This window comes from Mustela nigripes, chromosome 1 (genome assembly GCF_022355385.1).
Source record: "Mustela nigripes isolate SB6536 chromosome 1, MUSNIG.SB6536, whole genome shotgun sequence".
Taxonomy (NCBI): domain Eukaryota; kingdom Metazoa; phylum Chordata; class Mammalia; order Carnivora; family Mustelidae; genus Mustela; species Mustela nigripes.
Genome location: NC_081557.1, coordinates 244,714,725 through 244,729,264, shown reverse-complemented (window position 1 = coordinate 244,729,264; position 14,540 = coordinate 244,714,725). Strand labels below are relative to the sequence as shown.

The 14,540-nt window shown below is 38.3% G+C and overlaps 1 protein-coding gene across 1 annotated transcript in view; it reads left to right on the top strand.

The window, feature by feature from the left end:
• The window catches only part of SCFD2 (sec1 family domain containing 2), a 427,593-nt gene that overhangs the window by 56,063 nt on the left and 356,990 nt on the right, over positions 1–14,540 (top strand). The gene's annotated exons all lie outside the window — the stretch shown is intronic.

The window sequence follows — 14,540 nt, the reverse complement described above, 5'->3', positions numbered from 1 at the left end:
TCTAGAAGAAAACCTGGAGATTCCTTTTTACTCTGTTCCTTGGGTGTGGAGCTTTGTGAAGCGGTTCCCAGATTTTTGGATTTCATGGAACGAGAAATTAAGCAACCTAGAGCTTCCTACCTTTTATTAGTCAAGTGAGGTCCTCTAGTTTTGCCATACAATACACATGCACACACATGCACACAGATTATTCATCCTACAATATTGAAAACACTTTAAGTCAAGTAATTTAGCTTTATGAGAACCTATTTCATCCTTTTAAGTAAAAATAATGTGCTTGCTGTGCAAATGCAACTTTATTATTTTTTTTTTTTATTTTCAGCATAACAGTATTCCTATTTTTTTTTTAAGATTTTATTTATTTATTTGACAGAGAGAGATCACAGTAGACAGAGAGGCAGGCAGAGAGAGAGAGGGAAGCAGGCTCCCTGCTGAGCAGAGAGCCCGATGCGGGACTTGATCCCAGGACCCTGAGATCGTGACCTGAGCGGAAGGCAGCGGCTTAATCCACTGAGCCACCCAGGCGCCCGTATTCCTTGTTTTTGCACCACACCCAGTGCTCTATGCAATCTGTGCCCTCTCTAATACCCACCACTCCCCCAACCTCCCATCCTCCGCCTCTTCAAAGCCCTCAGATTGTTTTTCAGAGTCCATAGTCTCTCATGGTTCACCTCCCCTTCCAATTTCCCCTAACTCCCTTCTCCTCTCTAACTCTCCTTGTCCTCCATGCTATTTGTTATGCTCCACAAGTAAGTGAAACCATATGATAATTGACTCTCTCTGCTTGACTTATTTCACTCAGCATAATCTCTTCCAGTCCCGTCCATGTTGCTACAAAAGTTGGGTATTCATCCTTTCTGATGGAGGCATAATACTCCATAGTGTATATGGACCACATCTTCCTTATCCATTCGTCCACTGAAGGGCATCTTGGTTCTTTCCACAGTTTGGCGACCGTGGCCATTGCTGCTATCAACATCGGGGTACAGATGGCCCTTCTTTTCACGACATCTGTATCTTTGGGGTAAATACCAAGTAGTACAATTGCAGGGTCACAGGGAAGCTCTATTTTTAATTTCTTGAGGAATCTCCACACTGTTCTCCAAAGAAGCTGCACCAACTTGCATTCCCACCAACAGTGTAAGAGAGTTCCCCTTTTTCTACATCCTCTCCAACACATGTTGTTTCCTGTCTTGCTAATTTTGGCCATTCTAACTGGTGTAAGGTGATATCTCAATGTGGTTTTAATTTGAATCTCCCTGATGGCTAGTGATGATGAACATTTTTTTCATGTGTCTGATAGCCATTTGTATGTCTTCATTGGAGAAGTGTCTGTTCATATCTTCTGCCCATTTTTTTGATATGATTATCTGTTTTGTGTGTGTTGAGTTTGAGGAATTCTTTACAGATCCCAGATATCAACCTTTTGTCTGTACTGTCATTTGCAAATATCTTCTCCCATTCCTTGAGCTGCCTCTTTGTTTCCTTGACTGTTTCCTTTGCTGTGCAGAAGCTTTTGATTTTGATGAAGTCCCAAAAGTTTATTTTCGCTTTTGCAACTTTAAAATAAGAACTCTTTTCTACTCCTAAACAAATGGCAACCATTAAACCCCTCCTATGAAAAGAACTATTCTATGTACTGTTCTCCTCAGAGTTACATCCCTATTAACACTTCAGCACTGTTCTGTATTTCTAAGGTGTCAAGGGAGATGGGAATTACACGGGAGTTAAGATGGTAAATAGTACAAGCTACATAAATTCCCATTCCTCCAGACCCACAACTCAAAACCAGTGAAGAATAAAATATGATTATAGTAATACTAATGGATCAAGTTTTCCCAATTTATTGTCTTTGAAACTTCATACCTGTGTATGTATAGATAAAATGGTGTTGCTCATGGTGGATAGAGTAATAAATTCTAGAATCACTGTATAATAATAGAATAAAAGGTTATGCAGATTTTGAAATGACCCTTCTTCATGGAGTAGAGTGAGGGAAGGGATAAAGTGACCAGATGAGTTTCCTTCTAAGAGCGTCTATGAAACTGTCACTAACTCTTTATCTTAGAGTTTCTTGCCATATGAACTAATTTTTAGCTTTCCAAGTCTTGAATTCAAGCCAAAACACACAAATGTGGTCTAGCTCAAGGTAGAGTTCCCTAGTTGAGCCAAGTGCTGGCCTTGGACTGTCGTGGAAGTAACCCTTCAGGAACTTGAAATATATCCTCAGAGTTAGAAAAATGTGCATAGAGGGGATATGTGTTTGGTTGTTAAATAATCTAATTATGTTAGTAATTTAAAATCCTCATAGTGAGGGGTACCTGGGTGGCTCAGTTGGTTAAGCATCCAACTCTTGATTTAGGCTCAGGTCATGATCTCGGGTGGTGGCATTGAACCCTCTGTGGGGTGCATACAGTGCAGAGTCTTCTTGAGATTCTCTCTCTCTCCCTTTGCCCCTCTCCCCACTTGCTCTCTCTCTCATGCTCTCTCTCACTTAAATAAATAAATAAGTAAAATCTTTTAGTCTTTTCTGGAAACAACATGGGTTGGAGGGGATGTGGAGAAAGGGGAATTCTCTTCCACTGTTGGTGGGAATGCAACTTGGTGCAGCTTCTTTGGAGAACAGTGTGAAGATTCCTCAAGAAATTAAAAATAGAACTTCCCTATGACCCTGCCATTGCACTAGTGGGTATTTACCCCAAAGATACAGATGTCGTGAAAAGAAGGGCCATCTGTACCCCAATGTTGATAGCAGCAATGGCCACGGTCGCCAAACTGTGGAAAGAACCAAGATGCCCTTCAGTGGACGAATGGATAAGGAAGATGTGGTCCATATACACTATAGAGTATTATGCCTCCATCAGAAAGGATGAATACCCAACTTTTGTAGCAACGTGGACGGCACTGAAAGAGATTATGCTGAGTGAAATAAGTCAAGCAGAGAGAGTCAATTATCATATGGTTTCACTTACTTGTGGAGCATAACAAATAGCATGGAAGACAAGGCGAGTTAGAGAGGAGAAGGGAGTTGGGGGAAATTGGAAGGGGAGGTGAACCTTGAGAGTCTATGGACTCTGTAAAACAATCTGAGGGTTTTGAAGAGGCGGGGGGTGGGAGGTCAGAGTACTAGGTGGTGGGTATTAGGGCACGGATTGCACGGAGCACTGGGTGTGGTGCAAAAACAAGGAATACTGTTATGCTGAAAATAAATTAAAAAAATAAAAGTACTGTACCCTGTCACAAAAAAGAAAAAAAAGTCTTTTCTGTGATTTATTGTTTGGTATAAAGAAATTTTGAGTAAGTTCGTGCTTTATTATTGCTGAACGAAAAATGAAAATCACTTTCCTGTAGTATGAGATACATGATATCTATGAGACTTGAGGGGCAGATACCAGTGACTTGCTCCAAATGTGAGCTCCATCAGGGCTCATGTTCTTTCCATCCTACTCTGCTTTGCCCTGCAAATGTACTGCAAGGTGATACTTGAGTTAAACATTTTTGAAGTGATCTTATCTTTTTCAGTAATGTGTTTGGTAATTATGAGAATATTCTTTAACAAAACTAACAGCAGATACAAAGACTCATTAAAGCAATGTCCTCCTTTCAGTTAAACCATGAGAGACTGTTTTCTGTTGATTTGATTTTGTGTGTGTGTGTGTGTGTGTGTGTGTGTGTGTGTGTGTGTGTGTGTTCTTCAGCAGACCTTCTGTTCAGTGTTTATTTTCTAGTCACTATTGTGCCCTAGCTGCTTTTCCACCAAGACCTCATGACATTGAACAAGGTACTTAATGTTTCATAGTCTCAGTTTCCTTCTCTACAAAAGTGAAACATACTGGGTAATTTCTAAGAAACATTTGATTCAAATTCCTTTTCCTTTACAATTTCCATGTGCTGTGTTCAGAAAATAAAGTTCAGAGTAAGAATTACATGAGGATAGTGGCTTTATGTCTGTTTTGTTCACTATTGTATCCTGTTACCTAAGAATAGAGCCTGTGCCTAGCAGGAACTCTTACTTGTTAAAAAATGGATGAAACCCAACATAAGAACCTCTAAGAAGAAGAAATGGATGAATTATCTTTCCATCAAAATTATATTTTATCTTCACACTTTGAAACCATTATAGTTTTAGAGTCCAGTTGGGGATTATTTTTATGACTGGGGATATATATATATATTCTTATTCAGTAGTATACATAGTAGTACATCTGATTCTAACCCTCCCCTGGTAAAAATCCTTTAATGGCTCTCCATTGCTCTCTGGGTAAAGACTACAATTTTTAATTTGTTTTAGAAGGCCTTCGTAGATCTTCTCCTGGTAATTTTTGACTTCATCTTTATCTTTTCCTCTTCCTTCCTTCCCTTCCCTTCCTTCCTATATGCTCGCACTCTTGTCTGCAGCTACTACACTAGACTTCTTTCATGTCATCAAACTAATGCTGTCCCACCTTTTGGTCATTCTACATCTTAGTCTTTCTTTTGCCCCACCCCCATTTTTATCTTTGCATTCAGCGTTAGTACTTTTATTTCCTAAATTAGCTCATAGTGTATTATCTTTAAATTATTAGTTTAATGTCTACTTCTCCAACCAGATTTAGGAAGCTTGTTAAGAGAAGGTCTGTGTCTGACTTGTTCATCCTTGTTCACTGTTGCACCTCTAGTGCCTGGCATGGTCTGTGGCCCATGGGGTGTTGGTGGTCTGAGTTGGTGGTCTGCCATCCATGGGCCATGCTGACATTCTGATAAAGCCAGAATGCTTCCGTTCTTAACACCCTTTGACCTCTTCCAAGTCATGAAAACAAATTTTCTTTAATAACACGTAATTTGAGTTGGTGACTAGTGTTATAAATAAATAAGGCAGGTGGGATTTGGAATAAGAAGGGCCATATTAGCAGTGTACCTGGCTGGCTCATTCAGTGGAGCAGGCAACTCTTGATCTCGGAGTTGTGAGTTCGAGCCTCATATTGGATGTGGAGATTACTTAAAGATAAAACCTTAAAAAAACAAAGGACTACATTAGCCAGAGTGGTCAAGGAGTGAACCCTTGAGTGATACCTAGAACAGAACTAGCAATTGATAGGTGTTTAATAAATGTCTTTTGAATGAATGAGACCTTATTAGTAAACATCTGGAAGAAGAAGGTTGTAGGCAAAGGAATAGCAAATACAAAGGCCTGAGTTGAGATTACATTTTGACCCATTCAAAAGACTGAAATCGGGCCAGTATTACTGAAGCCTAATGGATGAAGCTGAGAAGGTAAGAGATGAAGTTGTACATAAATAATGAATTTGGATTTTAGTGTAATCGTAATGGGAAGCGTGGAAGGGTTTTGAGGGGGAGAAATGATATGATCTGATAGTTTTAGGAAATCTCTCTAGTTCAAGCCATCCTCAGTTCTTGCTTGGACTATGTAGTAGCCTCTCATCCAGAACTGAGATCTGTTCTCTACAGTGAGTGATCTTTTTAATGCAAATGTGATCAGGTCAGTCTGTTGCTGAGGACCCTTCAGTTTCCCTGGAAGAAAGTCTACAGTCCTAATGTGGATTACCAGGCCTTGGGTAGGATTTGCCATAAGCTGAAGACAGTGACATATAAGATCTTTATGCTCCATTCATACGTCTCATTTTCTTGAAAAGGTCTCAAATTCTCTTCCCATTCAGTTTTCCCTTCCTTCCCCTGTGGTCCTCCACACTAGTCCATATGAGTGAAACCGTATGATAATTGTCTTTCTCTGCTTGACTAATTTCACTTAGCATAATCCCCTCCAGTTCCATCCATGTCGATGCAAATGGTAGGTATTCATCTTTTCTGATGGCTGAGTAATATTCCATTGTATATATGAACCACATCTTCTTTATCCATTCGTCTGTTGAAGGGCATCTCCTGTTCCAGTCTTTAACTAGCCAACTCCTACTCCTCTTTTGGGGCTTTTTATCACATCCTCAGCCGCCCTCTGCCTACCATCTACACACCCCGACCTGGTTAGGTGCTGTACTCTCTTAGAGCTCCCACTCTCTGCTTTGTCTCCTCTGTAGGAGCATGCTCAGTTCCAGATTCCCTGCTAGATTGCTAGCTCCATGAGGGCAGGGCCCTGGAGGCCCACTAGCAGCTGTGGTTGGCCCACCAGAAGGGCTTCTATTCTGAAAGGAAGAATGGGGAAAGGGCTACTTTCCAGTGCCAAGGGTCTATTTCATATATCTTTCTGTGTTTAACTGTTTTCTCTTCTACTGAGATGAAGGTTAATGGACAGTTTTGTTAAATATGAGGTAATTGTTTAGAAAAGTAGTCAAGAGGAAAGATGACTGTTGAAAGCTCTGTGAATAACTTAATGAGCAAACCTACCTTCAGAGCTCATCAAGCTCACCACTGGTGGAAGCTGTTATTTCCTGCTGTGGAGAACTATGACTCAGACTGCTCTTTGTTTAAACTTACTTGATAATGTTTTGTGGTTGTTGTAGCTGTTATCATTTACTTTCTGTTGGAATATTGTGACTATCACTGCAAGTCCTGTGACTGAGCACAACTTCCGTGCACTCCATGAAGAAGCCATTTCTCTGCGTTTAGTCACAAGACAATGGTGCGCATTCACGTTTCATCCTCAGTCTCTTAATTGCATGCCTTCCACTTGACTGAGGTAGCACTGTGATTCAACATTCAGCCATCTCTTAAAAATTAATGCTGTCCTCTTAAAATTTTATTTGGTGATGAATATTTCCTGTTGGGTTCTAGCAGACTGCATTTGACATTTTATACATGCCAAACCAAGGCAGCTTCTAAGATTTCATTTACAGTTGAGTAATTCTGGTGAATAAAGAGCCAGGAATTAACTGAAAGGAGCATATCTTCATGTACAGAAGTTTCCTGACATTCAGAAAAGCTAATCTAGCAGATTATTATTATGTATATCTTGTTGGCTTACAGTCTTCTGCAAACATGACAGATAGTTTAATTTTTAACATAATGTAAGATGACAAGATAATCAGTTTATCAAAAAAGAGCATGCATTTTGTAACATTTTATGTAGTTACTGACAATATTGAAACTAATTAAATTTCATAGTAATAAGACAGATCTTTTCATAGGACAAATATCTTGCCTTATATTGTATATTTCAAGGAATCTATTGAAAAAAAATGTTTCCAAGTACCTAAAATGAAATAAATTTTTTCTGATTGGAAAACTTAGCTTTAAAAACAGAGAAAAGGTTAGAAATTGTTTAATAAATTCTACAAGCTATTGGGAATATTCTTTTATTAACTATTATTATCACTGGATTTGGGAGAAAGAAAAGGGTTTTAATAAAAGAAATAAGAGGATGGAATATTCACTCATCTTTTACTTGAGTGTCACAGAGTTAATCAAATTGATATTTGTGGGGGAACTTGGGTGGCTTAGTTGGTTAAGCGGCCAACTCTGGATTTGGCCTCAGGTCACGATCTCAGGGTCCTAGGATGGAGCCCCATGTGGGGCTCCACACTCAGTGGGGAGTCCACTTGAGGATTTTTCTCCCTCTCCCTCTGCCCCTTCCCCTTCCCTCTCTTTCTCTCTCTCTTTCTCTTTCTCTCTCTCTCTCTCTCTCTCTCACACACACATATACTCTTTCTCTCTCAATCTCTCTCAAATAAATAAATCTTTTTTTTAAAAAAATGATACTTTAAAAAAAAATGAACTTGGAGCACCAGGGCATAATGGAAACCATATAGATAATAACTTGTTAGAAATCTAAGGGATCTCAGAAATTAGCATTCTAGTTCAAGCCTTTTATTTTACAGAATAGTGTACTGACATGGTTAGTAAGTGGATTTTGGAGTTCACAGGGACCGGGGTTCAAATCTGCACTTATTTGTTATGTGATTTGGGCAAGTTATTTCATCCCTTTAAGAATCAGCTTTCTTATAAAATGAGGCAGTGATACTTATTCTGGTGGGTTACTATTCAATGAGATAATATAGTCATATTGCCTATGATATAGTGAGTTCTCAACAAATGAAAATAATAAGAAAGATTAATTTAATTACACAAGGTCTCAGAAGCAGCCCATAGCCCTTTGAGTGGTGGCCCAAAACTCTAAACCTTGCCTCCTTTCTTATTTACAATGGATGTGTTAGGCAAGTGGCTTCATTTTGTCTTTTTACAGTGGTCAAATAGCTAGAAGCCATTTATCCGAATGTTTTTCCCAAGGATATAATGAATAGCAGATAAGAGCATAGATTACAAGTACTATGTTAAGGAAATTTAGACTTTAGTTTTTTTGCCTTTTCAGTTATATAAATGATATTTATGCTGAAAGATTTAAAACTGAGCAAAGCCATGGTGGGAAACATTTAAAGAAAGCTCAATAAAATTGGAAAATGACTGCAGTTGTGTAGCAAAATGGCTGTCAATGGCTAGGGGTGGCCTACAAGGGGAATATTATAATATATATTTTTTTAATTTAAAAATTTTTAAATATTTCAATTTAATTAATTAAATTATTAGTTTCTGAGGTAGAGTTTATTGATTAATTGGTCTTTTAAAAATTATTTTTATTTTTATTTCAATTCAGTTAACATATAATGTATTATTGATTTTAGTATTAGAGGTCAGTGATTCATCAGTCTTATATAATACCCAGTGCTCATTACATCACATACCCTCCTTAATGCCCAACACCCAGTTACCACATCTCTCTACCCCTCTTCCCTCCAGCAACCCTCAGCTTGTTTCCTATGCTTAAGAGTCTCTTATGGTTTGTTTCCCTCTCTGATTTGTCTTGCTTTATTTTTTTCTCTCTTCCCCTATGATCTTCTGTTTTGTTTCTTACATTGCCCATATCAGCAAGCTCATGTGATAATTGTCTTTCTCCGATTGACTTATTTTGCTTAGCATAGCACCCTCTAGTTCCAACCACGTCTTTGCAAATGGCAAGATTTCATTTTTTAAAAAAGATTTTATTTATTTATTTAAGACAGAGAAAGAGAGATCATGAGCAGGGGTAGGGACAGAAGCAGGCTCTCTGCTCAGCAGGGAGCTGCACAGGGAGCTTGATTGCAGGACCCTGGGATCATGCCCTGAGCTGAAGGTAGACACTTAACCAACTGAGCCACCCTGGCTCCTCCAAGATTTCATTGATTTTTGATGGCTGAATAGTATTCCCTGGTGTGTGTGTGTGTGTGTGTGTGTGTGTGTGTGTGTGTGTATGAACATATCATATACATTCCACATTTTCTTTATCATTCATCTGTTGAAGGACATCTGGGCTCTTCCCATAGTTTGACTATATTGGACATTGTGGCTATGAACCTTGGGATGCAGGTTCCCCTTCAAATCACTACATGAGTATCTTTGGGGTAAATCCCCAGTAGTACAATAGCTGGGCCATAGGGTAGCTCTATTTTCAACCATATGAGGAACCTCCATACTGTTTTCCAGAGTGACTGCATCAGTTTGCATTCCCACCAACCATGTAAGAAGTTTCCCCTTTCTCCACATCCTCAACAACATCTGTTTTTTCCTGAGTGGTTAATTTTAGCCATTCTGACCAGTGTGAGGTGGTATCTTATTGTGATTTTGGTTTTTATTTCCCTAATGCAATATGAAGTTGAGCACTTTTTCATGTGTCTGTTGGCCATTTGTATATCTTCTTTGGAGAAATGTCTGTTCATGTCTTCTTCCCATTTTTTGACTGGATTATTTGTTCTTTGGGTGTTGAGTTTGATAAGTTCTTTATAGATTTTGGATACTAGCTCTTTATCTGATATGTCATTTGCAAATATCTTCTCTCATTCTTTTAGTTGTCTTTTGGTTTCGCTCACTGTTTCCTTTGCTGTGCAAAAGCTTTTTATCTTGATGAAGTCCTAATAGTTCATTTTTGCCTTTATTTCCCATGCCTTTGGCAAGAAGTTGCTGTGGCTGATATGGAAGAGGTTGCTGCCTGCCTTCTCCTCTAGGATTTTGAGGGATCACTGTCTCACATTTAGGTCTTTAATCCATTTTGAGTCTGTTTTTGTGTATGGTGTGAGGATATGGCCTAGTTTCATTCTTCTGCATGTTGCTGTCCAATTTTCCAAACACCGTTTGTTGAAGAGACTGTCTTTTTTCCATTGGATAGTCATTCCTGCTTTATCAAAGATTAGCTGACTGTAGAGTTGAGGGTCTATTTCTGGGTTTTCTATTTTATTCCATTGATCTATGTGTCTGTTTCTGAGTCAGTACCATATTGTCTTGATGATTAGAGCTTCAAGTCCGGAATTGTGATGCCTCCCACTTTGGTTTTCTTTTTCAACATTCCTTTGGCTATTCAGGGTCTTTGCTGGTTCCATACAAATTTTAGGATTATTTGTTCCAGCTCTCTGAAAAAAGTTGATAGTATTTTGATAGGGATTGCATTGAGTGTATAAATTGCTCTAGGTAGCATAGACATTGTAATAACATTTGTTCTTAAAATGCATGAGCATAGAATATTTTTCCATTTCTTTGTGTCTTTCTCAGTTTCTTTCATGAGTATTCTATAGTTTCCTGAGTATAGTGCCTTTGCCTCTTTGGTTATGTTTATGCCTAGGTATCTTATGTTTTTTGGTGCTATTTTAAATGGGATAGACTCCCCAATTTCTCTTTCTTCTGTCTCATTGTTAGTGCATAGAAATTCAACTGATTTCTGTGCATTGATTTTATATCCTGCCACTTTGCTGAATTCCTGTATGAGATCTAGCAATTTTTTAGTGAAGTCTTTTGGGTTTTCCACATAAAGTATCATATCCCTGCAGAGTGAGAGTTTGACTTCTTCTTTGCCAATTTGGATGCCTTTTATTTCTTTTTGTTGTCTGATTGCTGCGACCAGGGCTTCTAGTACTGTGTTGAACAGCAGTGGTGATAGTGGATATGCCTGCCATGTTTCTGACTTAAGGGGAAAAACTAAAAGTTTTCTGTGGGCTTTTTGTATATGGCTTTTATGATATTGAGTGAGGTCTGTTCCCTCCATCCCTACACTATAAAGAGTTTTAGCGAGAAAGGATGCTACTTTGTCAAAGGCTTTTTCTGCATCTATTGAGAAGATCTTATGGTTCTTGTCCTTTCTTTTAATGATGTGGTTTATCACACTGATTGATTTGTAGATGTTGAACCACTCTTATAGCCCAGGAACAAATCCCATTTGTTTGTGGTGAATCCTTTTAATGTACTTTTGGGTCCTATTGACTAGTATCTTGGTGAGAATTTTTACATACATGTTCTTCAGGGATATTGGTCTGTAATTTTTCTTTTTAATGTGGTCTTTGGTTTTGGGATCAAGGTAATTATGGCCTCAAAGAAAGGTTAGAAGGTTTTCCTTCCATTTCTGTTTTTTGAAACAGCTTCAGAGGAATAGGTATCTTTGAATGTTTGGTAGAATTCCTCTGGTAAGCCATCTGCCTTGAACTATCTTTGTTGGGAGATTTTTGATTAGTGTTTTAATTTCCTTGCTGGTTATGGGTCTGTTCAGGTTTTGTTTCTTCCTGTTTTGGTTTTGGTAGCTTTTACATTTCTAGGAATGCATTCATTTCTTACTGACTGCCTAATTTCTTGGCATGTAGTTGCTCATAATAGGTTCTTAAAATTGTTTGTATTTCTTTGGTGTTGGTTGTGATCACTCCTCTTTCATTCATGATTTTATTTCTTTGGGTCCTTTCTCTTTTCTTTTTGGTAAATCCGGCCAGGGGTTTGTTGATCTTATTAATTCTTTTTTTTTTTAATAAATTAATTTATTTATTTTCAGAAAAACAGTATTCATTATTTTTTCACCACACCCAGTGCTCCATGCAATCAGTGCCCTCCATAATACCCACCACCCGGTACCCCACCCTCCCAGCCCCCTGCCACTTCAAACCCCTCAGATTGTTTTTTGGAGTCCATAGTCTCTCATGGTTCACCTCCCCTTCCAATTTCTCTCAACTCCATTCTCCTCTCTAACACCCCTTGTTCTCCATGCAATTTGTTATGCTCCATAAATAAGTGAAACCATATGATAATTGACTCTCTCTGCTTGACTTATTTCACTCAGCATAATCTCTTCCAGTCCCATCCATGTTGCTACAAAAGTTGGGTATTTGTCCTTTCTGATGGAGGCATAATAATCCATAGTGTATATGGACCATATCTTCCTTATCCATTCGACCTCAACGTGAGACAGGAATCCATCAGAATCCTAGAGGAGAACATAGGCAGTAATCTCTTCGATATCAGCCACAGCAACTTCTTTTAAAATATGTCTCCAAAGGCAAAGGAAACAAAAGCGAAAATAAACTTTTGGGACTTCATCAAAATCAAAAGCTTCTGCACAGCAAAGGAAACAGTCAAAAAAACAAAGAGGCAACCCACGGAATGGGAGAAGATATTTGCAAATGACAGTACAGACAAAAGGCTGATATCCAGGATCTATAATGAACTCCTCAAACTCAACACACACGAAACAGGCAAACATATCAAAAAATGGGAAGAAGATATGAACAGACACTTCTACAATCAAGACATACAAATGGTTATCAGACACATGAAAAAATGTTCATCCTCACTAGCCCTCAGGGAGATTCAAATTAAAACCACATTGAGATATCACCTTACACCAGTTAGAATGGCCAAAATTAACAAAACAGGGAACAACATGTGTTGGAGAGGATGTGGAGAAAGGGGAAACCTCTTCCACTGTTGGTGGGAATGCAAGTTGGTGCAGCCTCTTTGGAGAACAGTGTGGAGATTCCTCAAGAAATTAAAAATAGAACTTCCCTATGACCCTGCAATTGCACTCCTGGGTATTTACCCCAAAGATACAGATGTTGTGAAAAGAAGGGCCATCTGTACCCCAATGTTTATAGCAGCAATGACCACGGTCGCCAAACTATGGAAAGAACCAAGATGACCTTCAACAGACGAATGGATAAGGAAGATCTTATTAATTCTTACAAAGAACCAGCTCCTGGTGTCATTGATCTACTGTTCTTTTAGTTTTTATTTCACTGATTTCTGTGCTAATCTTTACTAATTCTCTTCTCTTATGCATTTAGGCTTCATTTGCTGTTCTTTCTCCAGCTTTTTAACATGTAAGGTTAGGTTGTGTATTTGAAATCTTTCTTATTTCTTGAGAAAGGCTCACATTGCTATATAATTCCCTCTTAGGACTGCCTTTGCTGCCTCCCAAAGGGTTTAAACAGTTGTGTTTTCATTTTAACTTGTTTCCAAGAATTTTTAAAATTCTTCTTTTATTGCCTGGTTGACCTGTTCATTTCTTAGTAGGATGCTTTTTAACCTCTATGTATTTGAGTTCTTTCCAAATTTCCTCATGTGATTGAGTTCAAGTGTCAAAGCATTGTGGTCTGAAAGTATACAGGGAATGATCCTAATCTTTGGTACTGGTTGAGACCTGACCTAGTATGTGATCTGTTCTGAGAATGTTCCATGTGCATTCGAAAAGAATGTGTATTCTATTGCTTTAGGATGGAAGGCTCTGAATATATCTTTGAAGTCCATCTGGCTCATTGTTTCCTTGTTAATCTTCTGCTTATATATCCATTGCTGTAGGTAGAATGTTATATTCCCCTACTATTATTATGTTATTATTAATGTGTTTCTTTAGTTTTGTTGTTAATTGGTTCATATAATTGACTGCTCCCATGTTACGGGTATAAATACGTACAATTGCTATTGTTAGATCTTTCTGTTGGACAGACCCTTTAAGTATGATATAGTGTCCTTCTTCACCTCTTTTGAAGTCTTTGGTTTAAAATCTAATTTGTCTGATATAAAGATTGCCAACCCCACTTCCTTTTGATGTCCATTAGCATGGTAAATGGTTTTCCACCCCCCCATTTTCAATCTGGAGGTGTCTTTGGGTCTAAAATGACTCTCTTGCAGACAGCATATTGATGAGTCTTGTTTTTTTTTTTATCCAATCTGATACCCTGTGTCTTGTGATTGGGGCATTTAGCCCATTTATATTCAGAGTAACTGTCGAAAGATATGCTCCTGCTCCAGTTTATCTCCTAATATATGGCCTCAGCTTCACTTCTCTGCACCTCCGTCTTTGCACAAAAGAGTCGATTTTCTATTTGTAGAATTGTAGTGATCCCTTTCGTAGATCTCTGGTTGAGTGCACAGGTGTTCAGAGTGATTTGATAGCTCTCTAGCAGAATTCTAAGGACCAGATGAAACTAGGGTCCCTTATTCCTCCACCATCTTCCCCTTTCTCTTACAATATTGCTTAAAACAAAAAGTGCCAAATCCTGAGAGCAAGCTTTTCCTGTTTCATGAGGTCATATGGATCTACTTCACTTTTCACTCTATTCCATTCTATCTTATGTGAGGCTTACATATAAACTTACAAGGAGAATTGAGGATATATTAAGGATTATTAAAGAAAACCAATATGAAGACTTTAAAATTACTGACATTCTATGTACTCAATTCTCTTTGACGATTTGCATAACATAGGCATGACGAGGTTTAGTAGAAAGATAACAAGCTCAGAAGCTAGTTGTCTGGGTGGGGGTGAGTCCTGGTTTTGTTACTTACAGGTTAATTGTATTTACATAAGT